We start from the raw sequence: 14849 nt of genomic DNA, 5'->3' as shown, positions 1-14849 counted from the left end.
TCTCGACGACCCACGAGCTGCCGATGCTGCTCGAGTTTTCGGTTGATGGTTCTTCGAGGAACGATTTCGACGCTTATTCTTAACGGAAAGTAGAGATACACGCGCGAAATTTAATTAAAATCTTCTACACGACTCAATGCTTTCTGTAACGTCGGTTTATACCTCGACACCGATTCTTTGGTTAAAATTTCCTTGGGCGCTTTGAGAAACAATGTTTGCAGTGCGCAATAAACTTCTTATCAAACGAACGTGGTTGAACGTAATCTGAACGCAAAGAAATTCTACCGCTGTACGGTTGTAGCATCCCTCGAATAGCGAGAGCAAATCCTCTGGGAGGCAGAGGGGCGGCGTTCACCACCGTATCGGAGCCTCGCGTAGAGGGAAAGTGAGCGCGCATTATCCTAAAGAACGGAGATACGAGGGCGGAAACGGTAGATACGGAAGGTTTCCAGGACACTTTAAAACGGGAATTTACGCGGCACGTCTTAGACGTAAACAATGGCCGAGACGCGGCGATAAATCCGCGGGGGAGCTCCATTCGAGGTTATCTAGGTCTAGAAGTGACTCGTTCAGCCTCGTTCCGTGGACGAGCGTTACATTCACCGCGACACGTCCTTCCGGGGGACTTGCTCAACGAACGAAAAAGTATACCGCGTTGGTAACGCGTGAAAAACGTGGCTCTCGATGGCTCCCGTAAAACCGTGGCTCGAGACACTCGATAGCGGGGGTGAGCGACGCGTTAACCCCGATTCCTCGAGCAGCGCCGTCTCGATCGTGTCCGTGGACTCTCGCGACGAATCGAACACCTTCGATGGCCCGTAAATCCAATGAAAAGTATCGCGCACGCCACCTTCACGCTCCAAGAGGACCATAAGATAAGACACTCGTACCTGTTCCCTCGCTGCAATTAACGGGGAATCGAGGAACTTTCGAAATTCACGCGGGGTCGAAAGGCAAAACCGGTCGAAGGGCAAAGGTAAAGGAGAGAACGGTCGTCGAGGCGAGTTCGACGTCGACTTTTTTCCTCGATAAAACGGGAGTTGGCTGTAATTTATAACAATTATCGCGGTACCGGGGACGGAAAGGTGGTCGGTGAACCGTGGTCACCCCGCGCGAGGGGCGACAACACCGAAACGGAATGGCGTAAGCTCGGCTAACGCGCGGCGGAATTACGACGACGTCACTGGCCAACGCGTTGTTTACAACTGCGTTAATTATCCGGTTTTATTGGTGAACTACTGGCCGCTGCTCGAGTAGCTCGTGCAAGGACATTTTATTCCGCGAAAGGAAAGAAGATAACGCGGGCACGAGGTTCGTTCAATAAACGGCCGGTCCGAGTTCATTAGCCGTACCGTTAAACGAGTCGCGGGGTAAGCTGCCTATAAACGGGAATGATTTATCCGCCTCGATAGGAGAGTTAATTAATTCCGTGCACAGATAGCGGCTCGCGATTCTGAAACCTTTAGACGGCTCTATCGTATCGCGACCTTTAACTCGCGTTGCCGGCACCGATCGTTAAGAAACGCAGCGAATTGTTTCTAGTTCCCCGCGTACCGATATAACTCGCTCGTGACTATTATTCTGTAATATTTAAGCTTGCGATAAAGTTGCGTAATGCACGGTGCCTAGCCTCGAACGTGGTAATTGAACGAAAAAATGGAATGTTAGGACACGTGTCCCGCTAAACGTACAGCTGCCAGTCACGTGTCCCATTTTTGAAACTAGTACGCAAGTTTCGAATTCTTCTCAGACATTTCTATCGAGCGAGTGTTAGAATATCGAAAGTCTGAATTAAATTAAATCCCTTGGTAAGGTCTCCAAATCATAGAGACGCGAGTTTACGAGTTTCAATGGCGAAACGTTAACGATCAGCCGCTTTGTGACGAAACACCAATCAATTCCAGTGAGGAGGTGAATTCGATCGTTCGATAATCCTCGAAAATTCCAAGGCCTCATCCTCCGACGCCAGCTCGAAGATGATCGCGAGCAAGGCAGACCGTGGCGCGGTCCGAAAATGGCAGCTGGCTCCCCAGCGATGGAACTCGAAACGCGAGGAACGTGCGACGAAAGAAAAACGCGGCTACTACACAGCGAGGACGAAAATCGCGGGGAACGGTTCGTCGGTTGCTAGCCACGGACGTATAAATAATACATGAGAGGCGGCGGGAATCTTCAACGCGAGGAGCGACGGCTGCGTCGACGGCGATGGATGCGAAACTGACGTTTTCAATGACGACGAATTGCCGTTAAACGAGCGTCCAGCCTTCAACCAATTGTTTCTCATTGACACACAATCCCCCGGCAGGGCTGTCTACTGGACGATTTAAGCGAGTCGTTCGCTGAAATCGCGAACGATTCCCGATTCTCGGTGCGAGGAAGGGAAACATCCTCGCGGGCAACGTGTTTCTAATGTCGTTCGCGGGAATTCGTGAGAGAAATTCCTTCGATCGCGAGCCATCCGTACCTTGTAATTCCACGCTCGAACTTTACAAGCGACCTGCCTGGGTCTGTCGAATACCCGATGGCGCAAGGAGATTTATAAAAAGGCGTGTTGAAACGCGAGAAACTTATACTCTGCTGGGATCGCTTATGAAATCGACCACCGTGCATATAGCGTCGTGTACGAGGGATTCACGGTACACGATCAAATCGTAAACTGTCTCGTTTAAGAAGACGCCGTCGAATAAATAGTCGTCCATCTGTTTCGTTCCTGGTACCCCGAAATTCCTTTCCACGGCTCCGTTCCGGTCGCGATCCATCGTCTCTAAATCGTCGTTTAAACACCGCCGTTCCTCGCTAGTAAGCTCGCTATAAAGTTACGTTGTACGCAGATCGATACGGAAGTAGAGGAAATCCTTCGAAGAGGATCCGGTCGAGCAGCCGCCACCGGTTAGGGTCACGATTAAACGAGCTGCACCCCTTCTCGATCGTGTAACGAGTCTGCCAGCTAATTACCGGCGAAGTTACAGCCTCGTTTTCGCGCAATTAAGGAGCCCGTCGCGATATTATTTAACCGTCAGGAGTCGATTGGCCGTCACCTCGAGCGCGAACGAGCGAGCGGATCGCGCGAGGATACGCGGTCAGTATGCCTCCGTGGCGCGCGATATAATAGGAAACGGCTTAAATAAATTATACCCAGGGTGGGTAACGATAAAACGCCTTTAATTTATTTTAACGACGCCATATAACGCGGCCGTATAAATTTCGTCTCGAGGACACCGGGCTTCCTGCTCGCTACCCCTGCCTGGCTATGGCGCGCACCCGTCCGATCGAGTAACGATCATCGCCGATTTATTCCTCAATTATACGAGTCGCTAATTGCCGCGCGACGCTACTCTCGTTTCGTTTGTCGATGGTTCTCGTTTTCGTATCTCTTCTTGTATCCACGGATGGAATTTTAGGGGAAGGTGGTTAAATTTCGTGTCAATATATTGCTCAAGGAGGAATTCTTGGATGCTGCAAGGAAGCTGTGCGAGGAAGAGAGTTCTCGAGATCAAGATGGAGCTCCGTCGGATCGCGTTGGAAGCACGCTAAAGCTTCGTATCAGAATCGAGTGAACAATAAAATGATATTAATTACCATTGACAAAGGTTGCAACACTCGAACGTTCCTTTTTGCAAGATTGCATCCAATTTGTCACGCATCTTGTTACACACACACTTCGCTGTCATTAATGCGAGCTCGAACTATTCACAATTGGTACACGTTTATGACACACACTCCGCGGAAATCTAGTCTCGGCAACAAAAACGCCTGCCGTTCGCGTTTCACCGGAGATTCACGACGAACTGAAATGAACCAGAGCAGACGGCAACTACCCGCGAAGGGAAAGTAAAAAATTGACATTTCTTCGACGCGCCGACCAAGAAAAGCCCTAAGCGGTACGTCGACCGCGAGGCGAGGGCCGATAGAAGAAAGGGTTCTCGCCCGGGGAAAAAGGGAACCCTTTCCTATGGCATTTTTACAGCGCAGTAAATAAGAAACTTTCTCCTAACCCTTTTTAACCGAGTCGCGCATCCACCAGCGCGTACTTTCACTTCTCTCGTGCTGCGTTCTATCTCGCCCGCCCTCTCCCTGGTCCCCCCCAAATCTCGTGGAAACGTTTCACCCTTTTTGTCGTGAACACCGTGGACACACGAAACGGAAATCTTGAAACGTTTCCAAAGATCGCCGGATTTTTACGAGGCAGGGTAACAACGGAATTTGTTGTTCCGCGTGATTCATTGGAGAAGCCGCCTTGAACAAGACGCACGCTCAGCGAACCGTCGTTATTCTAAAATTAAACTTTCCCGCGGAATAATAGCCGGCTGGCCATTTGCTCTTAAATTTAGAAGAACTCGTAACAGTTACTATGTTCGAAAATTGCCACTACATGCAAGCGATCCTGTTTGTTGCAGATTACTGGTGCGCGGCTGGGCCGCCGGACTTCGTCCACGAGGAGGTGAGTACTCATTCGAGAATTATCCACGATTCGATACTAACATCTACACGTGATAGACGTAGAAATCGATAGACACGTTTGCAGTCGCGTAACAAAAGCGAGGATGCGATGAGTTTCATTGTTCTCGATAGAAGGCTGCAGAAAACCCACCCCTTTCGCTCGCATAAGTAGAGCGCTTCGCGATCGAACCCACGAACTTTCTCTGCGCATTCAGAAAGAAGTTCTGAACGATAAATCAAGTCAATTTTGCGATCATAGTAATTATCGAGTTGACTTGTGGCATTAGTCAGGCTATTGTTAACGACGATCTCGTTAAACGAACGAAATACACACGCGCGTACTCGCGTAGCGGGAATACTTCTGATTTTTATCAATGATCGTCCTTATTTCGGAAACAAGAACGACTGCAGCCGCGACGTGCGCAATATTTCTCGCGGGGATCAACATTTTCGAAGGCGTCGTCAGAGCGGTCGGTCGGTTACCTCGCAAAAGTCGGAGTTTAAAACCTGGCGAAAGTGTCGCGCGTTACGGCGCACGAACAAAAGTCCATTAATCTGCGTTTGGTGGCTGCGAGCCGCGTAACTCGCGGTGCGAGCTAACGCCGTTGCTCGACATATTTAAAAACAGGCCGTGAGCGGGGAAAAATGCGTGGAAACGTGGCGCGGATCGCTCGGATCCGGCGGGAACGAGCTTCTTTGTAGCCAGTATCTTAATTCTTAAAATACCCCGGCTGTCGTTCGGCATACGAAGGACCGTGAAACACGTAATATACAACTTCCTTAAATGGCAGTTCGTAATAGGTATTCCGCGGAGTACAACGTCATTATAAATTCATGTTTACGTCGGGCATCCCGGCCTTCGACGTCGGCGGAGAGTTCGGCAACACGCATCGGGAACGCGGCACTTTACACTTCGCGACACTCCCTGCGCCGTTAATTCGTTACTTTACTTTACCCTTTACGGCGGGTAGTCACGATTTTCTCGGTAATTTATAATAACCGATATCGCGAATGGCCGTTCGTATTCGGAAACGAGCGAACGCTCTTCTTATCCCCCGCCCTCTGTATCCCTCGACCCTGCCCCTTTCTTTTCTGCCTGGCCACTCTTTCGCCTCTCTCTGCTTGTTTGCTCGCTGCCTGCCGCGCGATATTTTCCGCTTGGCCAAATACCGCGCGAGTACGGATCTGCGAGTACCGCGGGATAACGATTATTTGGAATCAAGGGAGGAGCCGTTTTTCTGCGCGGCGATGGTTCGGGGGAGCGCTCGACGCTCGCGCAAATTCTGGCAACCGTTCGCGAGATGTTACGTGGGCGAGGATTAACCAACGTTTTCGTTAGGTTAGCCGCGTTCCCTTGGCCGATGTTTGCGACGCGCGTTTAGAAGTAGGCGAATCGATTGTTGTTCGAAGCGATGAAAACGGACGAGCGAATCGTCCACACTTTCCTCTCGGACTTTCAGCATTTGCGTAAATTGCAAGCCGATTCGAGGAACGCTGTTCTACCGAAAACACGAAAGAATGAAACGCGTATCCGTCGGAAGAGAAATATTTGCGGGAATCGCTAGAGAAGGTTCCCGCGCGGATCTGTTTTCCTTACGGTCCCCGCGTCGAGGACGTGGTAGACGATTTTCCACCGTTAAAACTGTTTGCCCTAAATATTTGCCGAGTACTAAATCGGAGCACTCGAACGGGTGCCGTAATCTATTTCAGAGTATCGCTTACGCATCCGCGCACGGTAGCTCTCGCGGGTAAACAGTGTTGAGGAAGATTTACGGTGTTACGGGGATTCGATGTCTTTGACGATGTTGTATTTGGATTAGTCGATAGTTTGCAGCGGTTGCAACATTCCGCGGAGGTTTCCCCGTTTCAAGTACTCGGCGGGGTCCTCGAGGAATCCTTTAAGCGCGAACGTTTACGCGCGTTCGTGTTTAGATGGAATTGAAACATTAAACCGCGACGGGGAACGAGCCGGGTGGAAATAATACGAATCGTGGGTAAGCTGATTAAACAGTTTTTCACCATTCCGACGCGTAAGCGCGAAATTATTCCAGAGTTGAAGGACGAAGGGATGGGGACAGGTGAATGTTAACGAGACCAGCCAGTGGCCGTTAATTCTCAGATTAACGCACCGGAATGATATAATGTTACCGGTCGTTTCAAGACCGAAGTAAATAAGCAATAAGAAGCACCTAACTTCCCCTGGAAACGCTGTTAATCGTGTCGTAGTAATCGCGGTTTAATAAAACCTCGCGATACTCTGAAAATTCGCCTCGGATAAACTGCTCTACGAACGCTCGACGTTAATTAAACGGGATCTGCCAATCGAACGCCTCATTAACGAGACAGCTGATGGTATACGAAGCGCTTTTCAACGCCATCGCGCGAATCTGTTCCGAGAATTTGTTTCCACTCCGAACGACGAGTCGCGTGAGATGTAGAGGATTTTCAGCCGCCAACGCTAATTTCCACCGCGTGCGATCATACGCGGTTACGAAACACAGTGGACGATCCCATTAGGTCAAGATGAGAGAGCACGGAGAAAACAAGCCTGATAAGGCCGAAAATTCGAGCGGATCGCGATGACGTCTAGTCAGACGTGGGTCGTATGCAGCCGCGGACGTACCCTCCGGAGATCGTTCTCGCTTCCCCGTTTCGTAACGAAGCTTCGCGTCGAGGGAGAGCAATTAGCCGCGATGCGCGGCTCGCATGTAAACGGCCGCGAACCTGGGAGCCACGGTTCCATTATTCGTGGCACGGCACCGTGGACGTGGACGCGGTTCGATAGGAAAACCGTAGCCAAGAGGAGAAGAGGACAACGGGGTCGCGGCTCCTCTATCCCGCGCAGCATCCCATCATGGCTAACAACGACGCGACGCCCACCCCACCCCGCCCCCGGCTTCTGGACTAGCTCTCTTTCCCGTTTGCCGGGTCCAGAAGGATCAACCTAACCTAACCCTTACTTAAGCTCCCTTTCGCACGTGGCGGCCATATTGGCCCGAGGGTTGGGCCACCAAAAGAGACGACGACTCATTGGCCGGGAAGAGAGAGATCTCCCCTGTGTTTCCTTCTCTCCTCCTCGTTTCAACGGGTCCCTCGCGCTGTCTCTCTTCCTTCTTCGCTGATCGCGTCTCTCTTTCTCTCACCCCGTGGCTCTTTCTCTCTCGTTCACCGGGAACCTCGTCGCGTCGGTCTCGTTCGAAATTCCTATCCGCCCGTCTCCGTCTGGCGTTCCTCGAGCGACGAGGAACACCGACGCGGGCTACGTTGAACTTTGCCAAGTCGCTTTTCAGCTCCCTTTTGAAACTTCACCCTTTCCCTGCAGGATATGCGGTTTTTTCCTTCCTTCCTTCCTTCCTTCCTTCCTTCCTTCCTTGCATCCACATTCCCTCCGTGCCGAGACGCAGCTTTTTCCAAGTTTTTTTCGTCTGCCAACCCCCGAGTTGCGCATCCGAGCAGCCATTCGACTGGTACGTTTCGGAAGACCCCGTCTCCTCTCGCCCCTCTGCCTCTCCTTTTATCACTGTTTTCCGCCGCTTCTTATCGGTGGTTCATCGAGCGCGCGAGTCAATTTTTCAAACTTCCATCCGGGAATTTCGAGCATCCCTTCAACGACCAGTCCTCCCGCCGCCCCCGCCGCAGTCTGCTGATCGTTTTTCGAAAACGGCGTGGACGCGGGCGGAAACGCGACGGAGGCGAGGATAAGATATAGGCGAGGCTTTCGAGAATGCATTATTCGAGGCCGTGTCCCTGGGCAGACGGCTCTAGTGAGTTCAATGATCTAGATGCGCCGTGTCCGTGACGCAAGGTCTGCATACGCGATCGCGATCGCGAGCGCAACCGCCTCTCGTCCTCGCGGGTTTGTCGCCAGGATAGCCCTCGCGGTCTCGCTGCCACCGCTTAAATTCGGCACGTCTGAATTACCTCGAGGGAAATCGCGTTACATGCTCGTTCGGTTCTAGTGGAATTATGTCACCCATCGACGTGCTAGCTTTACGTTTGAACGCGTGCGCTCGCATCGACGCGAAACTGTCACCGTTGCGTTTCTAATATCTGCACGCGAACGACGGAATAGAATTCGAAAGTTATTTGACAATTATTTGAAATCCCCAACTATGTCGCAAAGTCACTGGTAAAAGTCTATTCGAATGAAATTATTGTTATGGTACCGTAGGAAATCGGCAATTTTACTTGGAGACAACTACCTGACGCGACGAAGGCTCTTTTTTTGTTATCGAACAGTCCATGAGCCTGTTTTCTACATTTTTAAAAGCCTCGAAAAGTCAAAGGTACATCCTATTAGGGGTACAGCTAATTTGCCAGCAATTTCGCGAGGTGATTATTACAGTCAACAAGGATACAAACCTGACGGCAGGTAAACGAATCCAGGTATTCCACTGGCCGCCAAGTTGCTCGCCGAATCCTCTTAAGAAGGCGCAGTAAACCCATTAACTTCCCGGTTAACGTCTTCCCACCGACGAGTCGCAAAAAACGGAACGCAAAGAAAAAAAGTACAAGTCGCTACTAGAGATTGACGGCAGTTATATACACGCTCGATCGCGTAGCAACGCGAACTGAGGGCGGCCGCTTCTCGACGCGTGTTTCTGAACAGAAAGTGAAACTCCATCCCTGCCATTATCCGGGCAACCCTTTTCTCGACTTTCGAATTTTTAGCGTTTTTATTGCGGGGGCTGCTTTCACCAACCCTTTCCCGATTGCCTGCCGCGGCAACCCTTTTTACGAGTGCCTTTAAAAGAGAAAGTTGCGCCTTCGAGACCGAAAAGAAAGAATCGCCCTATCGATAGGGGGGGTTTTGGGGCGCAGCGACCGATTCTCGAAACGAGATGACTTACACCTTGTTTGTCCCAGCCAGGGGTTTATTGGCGAACTTCGGCACGGCTCGTAAACGATTTTATTTCGCGTTTGGCGCACGACTTCCCGCGAATCTGTCGGCGAACTCGAATACCTCGCTCGAACTGATGTTTATTTGGTTCTCCTGTTTTTTAAAGCGAGTCCAAAGGCTCGATACGATAGGCGACGGTTATGTTGCTCGACGAATTATCGATGGTACAAAGGCACGATCAATTATCTTCGTTATTGGCGTTTATTCTCGTTAAGTTACATGTGGCGTGAAAAGAAGGTCGAGAGGCACAGCAAAGTCTCGTACAAGGGTTGCAATTGGATATCTATTAATTGTATAGGGTGATTCCAAGTTAATCGGTTATTGTCGTGAATATACGATCTCTAGAGTAAGTAAAAGAGATGCTATCGAGTTGATAATAAGGCATGCGACCTACTAGACGGTGGAATATAAAATACCAGCAGAGTGTTTCGACAGTTGTTTACATTTTATTTGTCTTCCAAAAAAGTAATCGTGACATTCCGTCGTGTTGCAAGAATACGTGAAAATTTTGGTTCTCGATTATTTGAAAGCATCACATTAGAATCACTCTATATATAATCCGCTTGACTGAATAAATACGAAGCTATCTCGCTTCGAAACGATTTTAATCGTCGCGTTAGAATGGAACCGAACAATTAACGAAGAAGTCGCGTAAGAAATGAAGCGAGCATCTCGTAAAAACACGCCAGGCTGCTTTTTTTCTCTCGAATTCTGCTCTCGTTGAATCCTGTTTCGCAAGGAAGTGAACGCGCGATTGGAGATCGAAACGATCGCGAGTAATTCACGGAGTCGGTCGTTAATAATCGTCGTGACAGCTAGTTGAACGTGGTATCGAGTGCGCACAGTCATTTATTGATTCCATTTATGTCGGTCTACAAGCTTCGAATGCATAATCCTACCAACAGTTTCCATTTCTCTAAGTTATCGCTTCTCTTGCACGTTCTCGTATCTTAAATATTTCATTCAGTTGCACAACTCTCATGGTCTTTTACAAAAACAGCCATTACAATCCATCCCAAGCTTACGGCTTCGGTAATCTTCGTTGCAAACGTAATTGACCGCGATTTCTACAAAGTTCCGGCCAAAAGTACAATAAGCTCGAGGTTGCTCAATCGTTACCAGTATAATCGTCGGGTACAATTGTAAAGTACGCGAAACAAGAACGAGGCGAAGCCGTTCTCGATTTACGGAAGAGCGGAACGATGATATACGAGTGACGCACGGTTCTACAGGTAATAAAGTTCAAGATATCGCATCATAATCCTCTTAAACTGGATTTACGATTAACGGCGGATATCAGCAGTCGATGGCGTCCAACGTAGATCGGTGTAGCCTCCTGTTACGTATACTGAAGGTATACCGGACAGGAATACACTCAGGATACATTCAGTATACGTACAGGGGGTTTCACATTCCTCGTCGAAACGTGGCCCCGTTGTCGTTCTTCAAGGATATAATATCTCGATGCCAACCAATCTGTCCAAGATAAAAAACGTGATCCAATTGCGGTGACCAGAGAAGATGGACTTCGCGTCGTAGACGTAGAATGACCTCGAACGTGTTTAATGGCGAATGCAGGTAAGAGATTTTCAAAGGACGATCGTGACGTATCGAGGAATTCATTGGAGACGAAGGTAAGACGATGATTATCTCGACGATTGGAACTTGGTGAGCGGTCTGCTCGTCTATTGTTGGTTAACTCCGCGAACGTGATCGAAACCTGAAAAGAAGAAACGGTATAGTATCGAGTGCCTTTCGAAGGGTACAGTAATTTAGTTTGGCGAATATTGTACGCGAGAGAAGATGGTGGAAATTGTAGAATACTGTACGACGAAGTGACGACGATACGATGCAGGGTTCGCGTAACCCAAGGCACCTGATCGCCCGCCCTGCCGCCGCGTCAATCCGGTTGCCTGCCTCTCAGGCACTCGATGAAATGTCCCTCGAAATCCACTGTCGTTTCACGTGTCGCTTGACATTCGTATCCACGGTATCGTCCACGAACCTACGCAATGCAATCGTTAACTTAAAATGAAGCATAAGAACGAGGCACAAAAACTTTGGTACTAACCTCTCTTCGATCGACGAACACCGTCCGGTCCGTGGCGATTCGACGGTTTCGTGGTGGTTTCCGTTTAGTCGACGGAGGAGGACGTCCGAAAATCCTGGTGGAACGAGTCGCCCCGTGCCGTGTACTCGCGGGAATAAATAGACGGGTACGTGGTGGTGCGGCGCGTCGTAGCGAGAGAAACGAGTCGGTTTCTGGTCGAAGGCGAGAGAGGATGACAGCTCGGCTCGGTCTACGTACGACGAGTGACGTTCACGGTGCGCGACTCGTGGCCACGAGCCACGACGCGGAACAGAGACAGCACACACCGGGCGAGAGAAAGGAGAAAAGCGGTGCCGGTGCCGCGAAGAATGCAGAAAGAAGGAACGAACGGGCGGCGTCAGCGTCGAGATCGAAGAAACGCGCGAGTGGTACGCGGTCCGCGCGGCTGGTCGCGCAAGGTGGAAAGCCAGAGGGAAGGAAACACGTAAAAGGGGAGAGAAGGTGGCGGTGGTCGGTGGCTACGCGAGTCCTTCGGAGGACGAGCGCGAAGTGCAAGCGGCTCGAAAACCGGTCAGTTTCGAGACATCCGTGGCGCGTCTGACGGACGACTGTCGGGCGTCTGGCGGCGTCGCGACGCTCCGAGGGCAGCGCGTCACTCGCGGCGCGATAACGAAAGTTCTCTCCCTTGCTGCTCCTGAGCTTGCTCCCTTTCTATCCTCCCTTCCCTTTCTCTCTCTCTCTCTCTCTCTCACACACACACACATACACACACACACACACACACTCTATCGCTTCTGCGCGTTATCTCTCTGTCGCGCACAAACTCTCGACGCGTCCCTCTCTCCCTCGCGCGCTGTCACCCTTTCCTAGCTCTTCGTTCGTTGTTCCTCGGAGAAACAGGCGGCGAACACCGCCGCGAAGAAGAGGGATCTTCCGGTTAGGTTGGTCGAGAACGTCTCCTCGTAGAGAGAGACGAGCGTCGGTGGAGCTCGCGACGCCGACGCCATGCGGCGTCGCTCTGCGCCCGGCTGCGCCTAGGGACGGTGGCTGGTTATTCGTGTGGGTCTTCACCATCGCGCACACGGATGCATTTACTCTTCGGACACAACGACGGGGTATATAAAGTCGGGGTGGTTATACGGGGCGGCCGGGAGGGGCGGCTCCTGATAACGCGCAGGGTCGAGCAACCCCTCTCTTTCCACCCTCTCTCGCTCAGCCGTTCCTCCTCGCTCTAACGAGAACGCGTCGGTCATCCTATTCCATCCGTTTCATCTCCCTCTTTCTCCCACCTGACGCCTCGGTGCTCGTCCGTTTCCTCAGGGCCGAGCAACCCCTCTCCGTCCGTCTTCCTCCCACGATCTCTCCCTCTCGCTTATCGCCTCCTCTTCCCTCCTCTCCGGAACGCGACTCTCGCTTTGTCTCCCTGAGAATCGAATAACACCTATCCGAGCGTCCCCGTTCCTCCAACGCGGCCCTCTCTTGACCCGGCAGGGTCAACCAACCCCTCTCCGTAGCTCGTCCTCGTCTACTCGCTCTCCCTCTCGCATCGGCCAGTTCGCAGCCGCTTCGCCCTTCCCACGGCGCGAGTCGGCGTCGATTTGATTTCGCCAGCGTCTGTGTGCGATATCGCCGCGGCACAGGGATCCCCTCCACGCCTCGTATCCGACGTATAGACCGAGGCTCGCGCTACCCCTGGGCAGAACGCGGCGTAGCCTGGCGCCACCAGCCGGATCGCACCTCGAAACACCTCGCGGCTTGCCCTCCTGCCGTTTTTATTGGCCCCCGTCTCGCGAGGAACGCACACCACCAGCCATTCTTCCCTCCGTTTATCATCGACTGTGTCACTCGTTCCGCGACCTATCTGGCTCCGCCGTCAGGTCAGCTCCCCTTTGTCTCTGTGAACATTAAACGAAGTTCGTTATACTTCCGTTTCAGACTCTGCTACCTCTTACACGAACAGGTTTATAGCGGTTAACAACTGTACCGTAATGAAATAAATGGAAGTCAACTGTTCTCGTTGATAACGACGATAATGGGTATCTGTACAGGTTCGAACGAGACAGCCAAACGCTTCGACGTCTTCGTTGGAAAAGTTTTCGAAGAGTTCCTTCGTCGGACGAGGTACTCGCGGAACGGTCAAGTGTGCCTGTTAATAGCCCGAGATTACGTCGCTGTTTTATTTGATTTGTTTCGCATTATCTGCTCCGTCGAAGTGTTCGAGTTTCTCACGAGGCGCGACAGTTATCTCGCCACTTTGCAGGCGTCGAACGAGGACGGGACTCCGAAAGGAATTACGCCCGAGCCTTTGAAGAAGCATTCGGCAGCGCGTCTGGATAGCGTTCGAAATTTATTGGTTACCGAGGAATTTAGATGAAAAAGGGATTTGGCTGCACGGTGAGAGCGGCGCTGACAAACGACAGCTCGTTACATCGCGGATAAAATTCCACGAGATTAGAATACCTCTTAGGTTACAAGCTATCCGGAACGTCTCCCCGTAAATATAGCACGAAGGTGTTCCGCGCGCTAATTAAACGCTCGAATCGCCGTATCATCTTTGTCGAACAGCTCGGAGCCGTGACTCGACGTTCGTTTTCTCGCTTAGAAATCGTTACGCAACCGTCTGGAGACCATTTTATCGTTAATTTGCAGCAATTTTTCAGTTAGATCGAACGAGGGACGAAGCCGCTCGCCCCCGCTCACGGCGAAACGAAGACGCGCCAGCCATTTTCCCTGCCTTCCTCGTTAGACCCCGGCGAACTCGTTGCGACTTGGATTATTGAACTTCATCCGTGGCATATACCTTGTTAGCTGCTGCCATCTGTGGCGTCTGCACCACACCATTCGTTCGATTTCTGACGATCCTTTTGCGAGTATATTTAGCGATCAACAGCCTTCTCAAAAGGCGATGTCGTCGGCGAACTCCGTCATCGGGTCCGTTTCATCGTTACCCTATTACCCAGTGCCGGAAACTTCAGCTCGCGACGTTGGTACGTGAATTTCTCCGGCTTCAAATAGCCAACTTCGAATACCAAACGTTTCCGAGGGAGAACGAGCAATTTCGCAGTACAGCGTCCTTCGATCGGTTATAAAAAAACGCAGGGACCATTGAACCCCGCTTTGTGGAGGCTTGACAAAAAAGACATCCCGGATAATTATTTTTTTCGCAGGTATCCCTCTACCTGACACTCTCGAACGCGACTATCCTTTCGATGAATAAAAGTCGACCAGGTAGCTCGTCGAACGAACCCCTCCGCTTTTCCAAGCGCTGGCGAGCCAGCACAATGTTGCTTTTAATATACTCGTAGGTGCCGCGTCTTATCTAGTCAGCAGGCTTACGTACACGAGATCTAACGAGCGCCTGGCCATTAGTGGCTTTATCAGCGCCGTGGCTACGTAATTAACTTCACCGACACCTGTAATACCCGGCCAGATCTGGCGACGTTTATTTCCAAGCGGAAT

General features: G+C 51.1%; 1 long non-coding RNA gene across 1 annotated transcript in view; it reads left to right on the top strand.

The window, feature by feature from the left end:
* The window catches only part of LOC143425290 (uncharacterized), a 154713-nt gene that overhangs the window by 96601 nt on the left and 43263 nt on the right, over nt 1-14849 (top strand). The window contains exon 3 of the long non-coding RNA XR_013102018.1: nt 4398-4441. This is a non-coding gene — a long non-coding RNA (uncharacterized LOC143425290). The remainder of the gene's footprint in view (nt 1-4397; nt 4442-14849) is intronic.

The sequence above is a fragment of the Xylocopa sonorina genome, chromosome 7 (assembly GCF_050948175.1).
Source record: "Xylocopa sonorina isolate GNS202 chromosome 7, iyXylSono1_principal, whole genome shotgun sequence".
Taxonomy (NCBI): Eukaryota; Metazoa; Arthropoda; class Insecta; order Hymenoptera; family Apidae; genus Xylocopa; species Xylocopa sonorina.
Note: the sequence above shows the minus strand (reverse complement) of the source record. Positions and strands in the feature narration are given on the sequence as shown.